The sequence below is a fragment of the Sycon ciliatum genome, chromosome 6 (assembly GCF_964019385.1).
Source record: "Sycon ciliatum chromosome 6, ocSycCili1.1, whole genome shotgun sequence".
NCBI classification, from domain to species: domain Eukaryota; kingdom Metazoa; phylum Porifera; class Calcarea; order Leucosolenida; family Sycettidae; genus Sycon; species Sycon ciliatum.
In genome coordinates this window covers 5,476,390-5,489,730 of record NC_088648.1, presented here as the reverse complement: position 1 = coordinate 5,489,730, position 13,341 = coordinate 5,476,390, and positions in this window count along the sequence as shown.

Below are 13,341 nucleotides of genomic sequence, written 5' to 3'. Positions count from 1 at the left end.
CAAGGTGCACTCGTGTTTCCTACACAGTCATCCATGCGGTGATTAGGCAAGTATGACCTATGCCAATGATTCATGCACGGGGGGGGGGGAGGGGATTAGCAAGTTCTTGTGGACAGACTGGCGTTGGTTGGGTTTCGGTCACGTGAGAGCCTCCAGTTTAGCGGCCATCCCGGCAATGCTCTTCGAAATGGCTGGGTACTTACGCGGATCTCCTACTCTTGTAGAGGCGGTAGGAACTTGGCACGGAGGGCTGGTATATGTGCATTTTGTTTACTAGTACATGGTATTTTATTCATAATATTACGTACATATACATGTACGTATACATGTACGTATATGTGCATGCTAGTACTAGTTCTGTATATTGTGGACTTCCTATTCTTTTAAAATAGTTTTAGGGGCTGGAGGAACTTGGCACGGAGGGTGCATATGCATGTATACTGTTGAAATCAAAACTGTATAACCTCCCAATAGTGTGCAGCTCTGCAAATGGTGTCTCTAGCGGCAAAATGTCACATCATGTGTCCCAGGTACGTTTTGTACTGCGTACACACGAAGGATAGCGTGCGCGCAATGCCATGATCATTATAGCAATTAAAACAGCTTTAGGGGCCATCCGTAATAATTATTATCGATCTTTTTCACGAAACGAAAAAGTTTCGTTTATGGGTGGGTGGGTGGGTAGCGACCGGTTTCGTTTTGAAAAAACATCGAAAGCGGAAAAATCAACGCTCACTGCATGCATTGATGCATGCATACATTTAGAAAAGCGATCCTGTCAGCTTTTCTATTATTGTGTTCACATGGCTTTCTGCCCTATCAAAAATTTGATAATAATAATAATAATAAATAATGGCAGAAAAAACGACATCGCTATGCTACGTAAGTTTCTACGTAAGGTGCTCGGTATTTCACTTAGGCTACGTAAGTCTCTACATAACGTGCTCGATATTAGATCTACCAACGAGTGGTAGCTAGCTGTGTGCTGTGCACGTGCACGGCAGACATTGTGTTCATGAACACAATGTCTGCAGTGCACATGCATGCAGTCCGCGGATCCGTGTTCGGATGTGCATGCGCGAGGAACTTCCTTCTTTGGAACTGCTTCTTGCATGCATGAGCTGTTTCGGATATTTCGTCTCATGGCCTGGCTTATTTCGTTTCGGCGCTGCTGAGACCTCCTTTCGCGGAATATTACTCAATGACAGGTGAGTTGACCAGTTGCCTTTGATTCATTTGCTTGTGTTGACTCTTTCATTCAGGAAAAGTGTGCTGATTTTGGGGCGGAATGCAATAAATAATGGAAAAGTTGACAGGATCTCTTTTCTAAATTTTGCTTTTCTGCTGCGGAGCTGCGAGGCCTCCTTTTACGGAATACTCGATGACAGGTGATCTCTAGGGGCGCGTTTGGTTGGTACGAACTAGAACAGGATTCACCAGAACAGCGCGTTTGGTTGGGACTGCACCTGTTCTGGGTCGGCCAGAACATGTTCTGCTTGCTCCGGCCTCGAGGCCGGAGCAGACCGAGCAGTTTCACTTTTTCACAGTGAAACCTGGCGGGAACATCGATTTTGGTCCCAGATGATCACGTGCATACGCTTTTGGGTTGGATTCGTCGTACCGTACAAAGTGACCATGGTGACCCATACACATTTTGAAGAATGCACCATTTTGGCACATTTTCTCACAAAAATGTGCTCTGTTTCTGGAGTACCGTTTGGTTGGCATGAGGCTGCTCCATGTGCACCAGCTGTTCGATCCTGTTCTAGATCGTACCAACCAAACGCACCCTAAGTTGACCGGTTTCCTTCAATTCATTTGCTTATGTTCACCTTTCATTTACGGAAACGTGTGCTGATTTTATTCGGATTTAGATCCATTTTTATCTCTTTGCCCTTGTCTACAGTGTGCGAAGAACGCGAGTTCAACTTCTTGACGGTAAGGCTTATGTTAGATGTGTTGTCGAAATACTCATATTCATTGTACATTGGTACGTTACAAGTAAGGCACTGGTCCGTCGCATACTATCGTTGGCAGTTCCCAATCTGGAGGGAAAGGTTCAAGTACCAATTGACTGAGTTTGAAAAATAAATTCGCATATCAGGGGAAATCTCTATCGTGGAGAGGTTCAGTAACTTGTTTGTTTCATACGAAACAAGCCAATGGGTGCAGTCCCGTCTCGTGAAAATCTCGTTTGCGCGGGCCAAGTGCACGTACGCCATGACCCGATCTCACGAAATTTCCTACGACAGTTCATTTCGCGTTCCCTGCAAGTTTCGCGTCCAAGGCTGTGTTTACATGAGAAATTTCAACCCGGGTCGAGTTCAGCCCGGGTTGAAATTCTGTACGATAGACAAAAGAGGTGAGCGTTTACATGAAGACAGTTGACCCGGGTCAAATACTGATATGCCGCCAAAAGTCCACTTCTAGAGTCCTGTATGGTCACGTGAATCCGTTCGCGCGAAATTTGCATCTGCAGTGCTGTTCAAACCTGGCGCGAGATACGCACAGAAGTACGTTTGTACGATTTTCTTGACCCGGGTTGATTTCAACCCTCCCCTTGGGGGGAGGGTTGAAATCAACCCGGGGCGAAATTTCAACCCCGGTCAAGCGCAGTGCGTCATGTAAACGCGCCATTCACTTTGTGCACATGGGGGGTTGAAATCTGACCCGGGTCGAACTCAACCCGGGTTGAAACGCTTCATGTAAACACAGCCTAAGGGTGCCAAGTTTCGCACTTCATGATGTAGAGCGAAAGTTTGTACGCATTTTCGTTTTGCAGAATCTCTCTAGTGACTCAATTGTTTCATACGAGACGAGTCAATGAGTCGGTGTGGCTTAGAATCTTTCGCTGTAGAAGAAATCTATTCGTATGTCTATTGGAGAAATAATTGTATTCACTGGTTATAAAATAGGTTAAGACAAACTCACAGAATAAATACCATCGGTCCCTTGGTGGTCGTCCTAAAGAGGTTCGACTGGATATCATTCATACTCACCAAAAGATATGTAAGATTTTATCATTGTGGAGTGCCTTGTTTATCTCTCAGTACCTCCAACCATAGCCTTGCCCCTTTTCTCCTCAGGATCAGTGTAGTTGTTGGAACGAGGTTTTGGACTCAGCAATGTATTCGTTTACATTTTAATACATGTTTATTGTTCCTCCTTTGCTGTGTTGTTTTAGACAATCGTGGACTAACAGTTTGAAGTCATTGAACTACTTCCAAAAGTTGTATCGACATCAACAGGATTACGATTTCAGTTTCAATATGATTCTGGATGACCTTATCACGATAACCCATGACTATAAACCATTATAAACACAGAATCAACAAAAACATCTGCGACACGCACCTGGCGCATGGCTACATTTCTCAAATAAATCTGATTATTATTATTATTCAACGCAATAAATAGAGTAAGCTGCGCACTCAGTACAAACACCATAAGCAAAACTTGTTTTCATGTATATAAAGTTTTGCTTATGGTGTTTGTACTGAGTGCGCAGCTTACTCTATTTATTGCGTTGATTACATTTTTATCTCCACGGAAGCTTTTTAATTATTATTATTATTATTATTTGAACAAACGGCGAGGAGACAACAATTTGATAACCGCAATCAGTAATACAAGCTGGATCGACATTTGTGTACACTGTATTCATGTATTGTAAAACTGTGGAGACAATGTGCAATAAGACGATGAAAAATGTGAAGAAATTGTGTAAAGAAAGAAAAGGGATTCAAACAAGTTTTCGTACAACACTCATCAGGAATCATCGTTCACACTTGTAAATTACACTGTTGTTGCTCTTAGTGTTATTTCTCTAACTTAGATTTTCTATAATAGTTCAATTTTTGTTTCAGTGTCCTTTAGTACAACGATGATTCCTGATGAGTGTTGTACGAAAACTTGTTTGAATCCCTTTTCTTTCTTTACACAATTTCTTCACATTTTTCATCGTCTTATTGCACATTGTCTCCACAGTTTTACAATACATGAATACAGTGTACACAAATGTCGATCCAGCCTGTATTACTGATTGCGGTTATCAAATTATTATTATTAACTTTTATTTTACTAGGGTGTTTCCCACAGACCTATGGTCTTCTTACGGGAGCCCCTAGGAAGGTTATGCATGAGCGAATAAATGAGCGGTAATCGGTACAAGTACGAACAGTGGAAGGCAGCATATTCCACCGGTCAGCAGCGAGATAGCCAATCCGAGAAAAGCCAGCCGTACTCTGTGCTGGGGGTAATGCCAAAGAAAAAGACACCTGGGATCTCGTAGTGGCAGTGGTGTGAGAGCTACAGCAGCGGCTGGTAAAGATTTCTTGAAGCAAAGAGCTGCATGTGTAGCGTGGCCCAAGTGGTTGGGCACACAACAACCAACAAGTCTCACCAGAGCAAGGAGAAGTGGTTGAAGAAATGAAGCATGATCTTTCTTCAGAGACAGAGCTTTTTATATGTGCCAAGACTAAGAGAGTTCAGGTTTCACATAACAACGAGCAACGGTTTAGACCAATCAGGAGATAGAGAGATGGCACAGATTCGGCCAATCAGAAGACATGTATTGGAAGAAAGTAAAGAAAAAAAGGAAAGCTTCTGAAAAAGGTAGGTTCGAACTTCACATGCAAAGGATACTAGTCTTATTACTGTACAGGTTTTAACACACCAAGCTACAGTGACACAGGCACTAGACTACAATGCAACAGGTACAAGGTTGAAGAATCTGCATGCTCTACATGGCCCCCTTCCAGATTGAATCACGTCCTCGTGATAATGTGAATATTGTAAAAATAAAAATGAAACGAAAGAACCCAAGGAAGAAGCTATATAAACTGTGTGTTAAATGCCAACCCAACACTATAATTATCTAAAAAAACTCAAATCTCAATCTCTCAAATCTTCACAAGAAAATTGTACATATCAATTGTTCTTGGCTCTCATTGACGGTATCGCACCGGCCTCTGGAGATTTGCCCGATTGCGTAAGTTATACCCACCTGCCTGTGGCATGATCGGAACGGCCGGCACAACGGGAGCTGCCGGAACAGCCGGGACTGGAACAGCCGGAACTGGAACAGCTGGAACTGCCGGAACTGGAATAACCGGAACTGCTGGAACCGGAACAGGCGGAACTGGAATAGCCGGAACTGCGTCTTGCACGTAATCAATTAGCGCCGGTTGAGGTAGGTGTGCTGGCACTGGAGCGTGCTGCTCCTCCGGTACTTGAGTCGTTGACTTGAGCCGGTTGATGTGCACCACCTGGAGTTTCCCTGTATCACAGTGCTCAATCCTGTACACCACGTCATCGATCACCTCGACAACTCGATACGGCCCGGTCCATGGCTTGAGGAACTTCTTTGTGTTGCCTGCTTTCACAGCTGGGTTGTGTAAGCGCACCTTGTCATTGATCGCAAACCGTGGCTTGGTCGTCTTTGCATCATAGTAGTCCTTCTGACGTTTCTGTGCTTTAGCGCCAGCTGATCGAGCGTGAGAAAATGCCTGCTGCAAGGAGATCTCGAGACCAATCATATAGTCAGGTACAGATTTGACATGTTCTCTGGAGTCGTTAAACATAATATCCACTGGCAACTTAAGCTCTCTGCCGAACATCAATCTAGCTGGGGTTTCCTTGGTTGAACTATGTACGCTACTACGATACGCCAGTAAACAGCGTTGAATATGCAGGTCCCAGTCATTGTGATTGGCATTGACTCTGGCACTCAGCATGTTCTCAAGTGTACGATTCATCCGTTCAACTAAACCATCACTAGAAGGATGGTATGGAGTCGTGCGTGTCTTCTTCATATCTAACAGTTCACAGATGGATTTGAACAAATTTGACTCAAATTGCGGACCTTGATCAGTGTGGATAGACAGTGGCACACCGTAGCGACAAATGAAACCATCAATCAGTGCCGAAGCTATTGTCCTAGCAGTCATATCCGGGATGGCAAACGCTTCTACCCACTTCGTGAAATAATCAGTAATCACAACAATGTAGAGGTTACCTCGATTTGTTCTGGGCAGTGGTCCCATGATGTCCATAGCGACACGTTGCAGTGGAAAGGATGGTTGGTCCACCTTCATCGGAGCGCGAGCGGTTGGTGCTGGGGTACGCCTAGCTGAACAAAGCGCACACGCCTTGCAATGCAGCTCAATGTCAGACGACATAAAAGGCCAATAGAATCTAGCTTTCACCTTCTCTAGAGTACGTTCAGTAGCGAGGTGGCCACCACTACACTCATTGTGCATCCCAGTCATAATTCTCTGTCGCAAACTGACAGGTACAACAAGTTGCAGAAATGAGTTGCTACCATCTACTGAAGTGTACGTACGATACAATAAGCCATCTTGCAGAACCAGCCGTTTCCACTGACTCCACAGACGTATCAAGGTTAATGATGCTCCTTTCATAGCACTATCACTGCGTTTAGGCCTGTCTAACAATGCGTGTTGCCAACCAATCATGCAGTCAATGTCACTGTCTTCCGCTTGAGCTCTGCGAATATCTTCTGCACTAAAAAAATCTGCCCAATTGCTTCCAAGTAAATTGCTATCATCATTCGCATGTTCTGCAGGTTGTGATTCAACGTCAACATTACCCACGTATGCTTGATGTCCAGAATCCTGCGTCAATGCATCACCAGCTGCTGTATCCGGAGAGACTGATGGCACGGCTGTAGGGACAGGAATGGAAGACTGGGAAGGACAGACAACAGTAATATTTGGATCCATTACTGAAGGCTCGGCAGTGGCCGATGCAGGATGCTCCGAATTGTCCGCAGGTTGGCTATGGAACCGTGACAATGCATCTGCGTTGGCATGCTGAGTACCTCTACGGTGGACAGTTGTGAAATCGAACGCTTCTAGTTTCTCCAACCATCTCGCCAGGATACCTTCCGAATCCTTGAAAGACTTCAACCAGAGAAGGGCTTTGTGATCGGTTCGCAAGGTAAAGTTTGCACCCAGCAAATAATGTTTGAAGTATTGCACAAAGAAGACCACTGCATACATCTCACGCCGAGTTGTGCCGTAGCGACGTTGGCTCTTACTAAGTGAACTACTAGCATACGCAATTACCTGCTCTCTGCCCTGATCGTCAACCTGCGATAGAGTTGCACCAATACCAGTGTCAGAAGCATCCGTGTCCAGGATAAACTTGCGGGATGGATCCGGGTACGTCAGGACAGGGAATGACGTGAGCTTCTGCTTCAGGATATCGAACGCTTGCTGACACTCATCCGTCCACGAAAAGCTTGCCTGTTTCTGCATTAGCTTGTGTAGCGGTGCTGCAATTGTCGCGAAGTCCTTGATGAACCGCCTGTAGTAGGAAGCAAAACCTACAAATCGACGAACCTCGGTTGCAGAGCTAAGTGGTTTGAGACTGGTGACCGAACTGCAATTCTTGGGATCAGGGCTCACACCACCTCCCTTGAACACATGCCCAAGATACGTAACCGACTTGCTCAGAATCTGGCACTTACGAGGCTTGACCTTCAAACCTGCTGCCCGGAATTTTTCAAATACTAGGCGCAGTCTAACCAGATGTTCTTGAAATGTTTTCGAGAAAGTTATGGTGTCATCTATGTACGCTGAACATACGCTTGGCACAAGATCACCCAGAACCATGGTCATCAGGCGCTGGAAAGTTGCTGGGGCATTGCACAACCCAAATGGCATGACTTTCCATTCAAACAATCCAAATGGAGTGACAAATGCTGATTTCGCCCTTGCTGCATTAGTTAGCTCTACCTGCCAGTAACCGGATGCAAGATCTAGGGTTGTGAAATACTGTGCGTCACCCATGTTGTCTATCGCATCATCAATCCGCGGAATGGGGAATGCGTCTCTGACAGTTACAGCATTGAGTTTGCGATAATCGACACATAGTCTAATAGCTCCATCAGGCTTCCGAACAACAACAATAGGGGCTGCCCAAGGACTGTTGGAAGGATCGACTAAACCCTCAGCTAAAAGCTGCTCAACATGTTCACGAACCTCATTTGCATGGTGAAGCGGCAATCGTCTAGGGGCTTGGCGAATAGGCTGGCTGCTAGTGGTCTCGATGTCGTGTTTGGCAACACCGGTAGAGCCAAGATCCATTGCTCCCGTTGAAATTATGTCGCTGAACTCCGAGAGAAGAGACTTGACGGCTGCTGCCTCTTCTGTATCGAGATGACTAAGGTCAAACAACTCAACAGGGTCAGAACACATATCAGCAGCATTACAGCTTTCAGCAGTACAATCAGGCTCATCCGCGGCTTCTGCGGCTTTCTCAACAAAGCAAGATTCGAACATGCCAACAACTGTACCCTTGTTTATAGTGACAGGCCGTGGTAGCAGGTTCTGCAACCTGACAGGAACAGTACTGTTCTCACTCACGGTCGTGACCACTCTAGCTGCACTGACACAAAATTTATCTACGAACGACTCTGTTGGCTCTACCATTCCGCACGATGGAGACATAAACTCAGTGTCACGTAATCTACCTTGCGTTATCAACTGAGAATAGCCCTGTAGAACAACAGATTCAGCCAATTGCACTGGAATGGGGTCTGTTTCCACTCTCTGACATGAAAGGTGCTTGGGCCCAACTCCCTGTGTTAATGGAAGGGTCTGATTGCTCAAGCGCAGACAGCCTTGTCCCAGATCCATAATACAACCGTGCCTACGGAGGAAGTCTATGCCTAATAGTACGTCAGGCTCAATGTTTGCAACTACCATAGTGTGCTGAAGTTGGAGGCTGCCAAACTCTAGCTGCACATCCACCGCTCCTTCCACAGTCACGCCACTGCCATCAACACTTCGGACTGATGTAGAAATTTTGTTTAATTTTATATGCTTATGTTGTTGATAGAATGCTGAGCTGACAAACGAAATCGAACTTCCAGAATCAACTAACATGTGGACATCAGTTATGCATATTGAACTTACTTTGCCGATAACATACTGGCAACTGTCAACAGCAACGGAATGGCATACTACATCGGAAGGCGCGGCGGGCAGCACTTCCGGGCCATGGTGGTTTGGAGCTGACTCTGGACCCTCTATGCCAACTCCCGGCCGTTTCCCGAAGGGCGCTGACGTTGTCCCCGGGGTGGAGGTGCAGTCGGGCAGTACGCAATCAGATGTTCGGCACTCCCACAATGGTAACAGCGGCGCTGTTGTTGGGGTTGCTGCTGGGGTTGCTGCTGCGGTCGCTGCAAAGATGACAGAGCGGTTTCCAATCGTTCCATCCTTACTAATAAGGCATCAAAACGATCTTCCCTGGCAGCACAGACAGCCGCGGCCACTGGCTGAGACGCACTAGTAGTAGCGTCCGCTTGGAGTATGGCCAGTGCTCGAAGTCCTTGCTGCAGTGCCTGGTCAAGAGTTCGGGGGTCTTGGCGACGTACCTCCATGCGCAACTCTCTGCTGTCCAGACCTTCAATGACTTGGTCACATGCCAGCTGGTCCTGCACGAGGTTTGGCAAGGTAGGGTACGCTCTGCGAGACAATCGGCGAATCACCTCGCAGTAATCAGACAACGCCTCCTCACCTCGCTGTCGTCTGGCCTTCAATTCCGCTCTGTGGAGGTCGGTCCTGACGGGTGGAGCAAACCGACCCTCCAGAGCTACCAGTAATTGCTGAACATCCTGGCGTGTCGCGACAGGAAGCGACTGGTAGTAGCACTGCGCATTATCTATCAAGTACAACGGGATGTACTGTGCCTGGTCCTGCGGCGTCCACTGATTAACCAGGCAAACTTGAGTGAAGTGGTCACGCCAAGTAGTCCAGTCCGAGGCTGCTCCACCATCAAAACGTTCCGGAGTTGCCCATGGCCGGATGGGTCGAACGGGAGCTGGCTGGGCGGGCTGAACTGGCTGGGCGGGCTGAACTGGCTGGGCGGGCTGAACTGGCTGGGCGGGCTGAACTGGCTGCACTGGCTGGGCGGGCTGAACTGGCTGTGCTGGCTGGGCTGGCTGAACTGGCTGGGCTGGCTGAGCTGGCTGGGCTGGCTGGGCTGGCTGAGCAGGCTGGGCAGGACGGGGCGGCTGGGCCGGCGGTACTTGCTGGTTAGGCTGTGCTTGGGCCATTCCGAACCAGGAATCACTTCACATTGTCACAACAACAAAAACATAGCAAGAAAAAAAAAACCGAAACATCCACCGCTGCCACCAGTTGTAGCGTGGCCCAAGTGGTTGGGCACACAACAACCAACAAGTCTCACCAGAGCAAGGAGAAGTGGTTGAAGAAATGAAGCATGATCTTTCTTCACAGACAGAGCTTTTTATATGTGCCAAGACTAAGAGAGTTCAGGTTTCACATAACAACGAGCAACGGTTTAGACCAATCAGGAGATAGAGAGATGGCACAGATTCGGCCAATCAGAAGACATGTATTGGAAGAAAGTAAAGAAAAAAAGGAAAGCTTCTGAAAAAGGTAGGTTCGAACTTCACATGCAAAGGATACTAGTCTTATTACTGTACAGGTTTTAACACACCAAGCTACAGTGACACAGGCACTAGACTACAATGCAACAGGTACAAGGTTGAAGAATCTGCATGCTCTACACATGTTCCGCTATGGATGCACCGGAACAAAAGAATGAACAATTTCAAATTGACGCGCACCGAAATAATTATGATAAAGGTTGTAAAGGCTAAGAATGTGTGAAGCACTGGTAAACTTATCAAAACCAAATACTATTCTGAGGGATCTATTGAACAAACGGACATACTTATCATAGTTCATAGAACTTAGGGAATGGATATAAGCGCTGCTTGCATACTCCAAGGTTGACTGAATGACACTTAAATAGAAGGTACGCCGAGCATGGTATGGCAGAAGATGGCGGGATAAGCGGTATGCACCAAGTTTCCTGTTGACAGAGCCTACAAGGTTGTCTATTTGTGGGATTGAGGGTGGAGAAATCTGAAATATCTGAAAGGCAAGACAATTTTATGACAGAGTCATGAAATTCTGCAACAGCAACATGCACAGAATGACCTCCGTATAAAAAAAGTATCATCACCACTGCTCACATGTTTCCCCGCAGAAGAACAATGTCATGCATTATGCCAGTGCCATTTTCTGCAAGAAAAGGCTTGCACATCAATGCGTATAATATGGTATTGATATGATGTGAAGGCCATCATTTACATATTGATATAGGGAATTCCATTGATTGGTGACAGAAAAAACAAAAGAAATTATAGCAATAAAAACTGCTTTATGGCAGTTTTCTAAAAAAGGTTATTGTGTTCTAGTCCATGGACCCCGTCTAAAAAGTAAGAAATTAACGAAATGTGATAGCTGAAAATTAAAATTTCACACAAAACCTCACAATAATCACAACACTTGAAATGCTGCTTTCAACACTAAACTTGTACTGCACCAACAATTGGCAACATGCATGCATAGGAAAGAGGATCACGAGGGGAAAAGGTCTTCTGCATGTAGCTTTTCATTCTGTGTGTGATTATTGTGAGGTTTTGTGTGAAATTTTAATTTTCAGCTATCACATTTCGTTAATTTCTTACTTTTTAGACGGGGTCCATGGACTAGAACACAATAACCTTTTTTAGAAAACTGCCATAAAGCAGTTTTTATTGCTATAATAGTCATTGTGTACATCGAAGTAGATCGACAGTACACTCTACGTCGCGCGGCCAAGCAAGTGCTGCATGGATGCACTGATACCACTCTGTACTCAGTGCAGTGAGTTCCTTTCGTCCTCGGATGACTTCTCCGACGAGGACCTAGCAGTCATCATGGTCATTCACTCTGGGACCGACGACAGAATGATAGATAAATACTTCGTTCCAGCCGCCGATGCAAGAGAATTTCAAATTACGGAGCGGGGCGCACGCCAAGTAAATTCTCACGCAAATATGGGGAGCGCCAGCCGCTGAAGACGATGTCGTCGTAATGTACCAGGAAGAATCTGATCGTGCTTATGGTGGGGAAGCCATGGAGAGTGATCCCCGTGTCGACAGTCTTCCAGAGACGGAAATTTAGGGCATCGACTTTCTACGTACCTGATTGACGGCAGTGCGGCGTGCGTGCGACTTTACGGAGCTAACAGACAGCGATTCTGGGGCGATGCTGCTCTCATTTGCGAGCGAGGCACGACCACTGAAGTCTGTGATAGCTATGGCGTTTGTTTCCGCTCCGAAGTTGACTTGTTTTGGCAGTATCATGTCAATGTCGGAACTCTGACGATTTGCAAGTGTACAATTCCCGTGTTTAGACGTAGAGGTGCCAATTATTTAGCAGCGTATGTGTGTGGTAGGTGAAAATAAATGTTTCCATGGTCAAGAAGTAGTACCAGACTTCCAAGAAAACATAACTAATTTACTTACTTGCACAATCACACAAAATGTGGCCTCGCTGTGTTGTAACAGCCAATCAAGATCATTTTCTGCACAAAGTCTCAAGTCAATTAATTTTTTCGTTTCAAGGGGGTGGGTGGGTGGGGGTGGGTCATAACTAAACTTTTTCGTTTCGTGAAAAAGATCGATAATTACGGATGACCCCTTAGGCCACACTGAAGAAGGTGTGTGGTTCTACTAAACATGGACATTTTTTTTACGGGCGGGCGGGCGGATTTTTTTTAATATATTTTTTAGTACGAAGTAGTGGTTGCGACTTCGGCGATAATTTGTAAGAAAGGGTTTGCTCCCCACAACGGAGCTCGCGCTATTCCGCCGACTTTACTTGACACTTGACTGACTCACGACTGCCATCCAGAGCACACGAGAAGTCCATCGAACCTTAGACTCGGCAAACCTGCAAGAAAGCACCACTCCCTGCTCAATACACAGTGTTTCGGGGAATTCACCCCTCATCAGTTGAGCTGGAGTAGGCTGAGGAAGATTGTGCCTGAAGAGCACCACTTATATAGTGCTCTCCAGGCACAAGCATCACCAGGGATACAAACTTACAGAGACGCTGTGAAGTTGAGCTGTGTATTGAGCAGGGAGTGGTGCTTTCTTGCAGGTTTGCCGAGTCTAAGGTTCGATGGACTTCTCGTGTGCTCTGGATGGCAGTCGTGAGTCAGTCAAGTGTCAAGTAAAGTCGGCGGAATAGCGCGAGCTCCGGTGTGGGGAGCAAACCCTTTCTTATTTTTTAGTACATGTAAATACACTGTACTGCCTTTAGACACCCAGTACATCGGCATTATTACGCAGTGTTATGCCATACATGTTGTATAAAGGGATCACTGGCTAATACTTTGAAACATTGTGTAGCTCTGGAACGAGAAGAGAATAACTTCAAGCGGTTACTCTGACTGTCCAAATCATCAAGCAAATGAAGAACGATGCGAGTTGAAAGTAAGTTCGGGAACTAC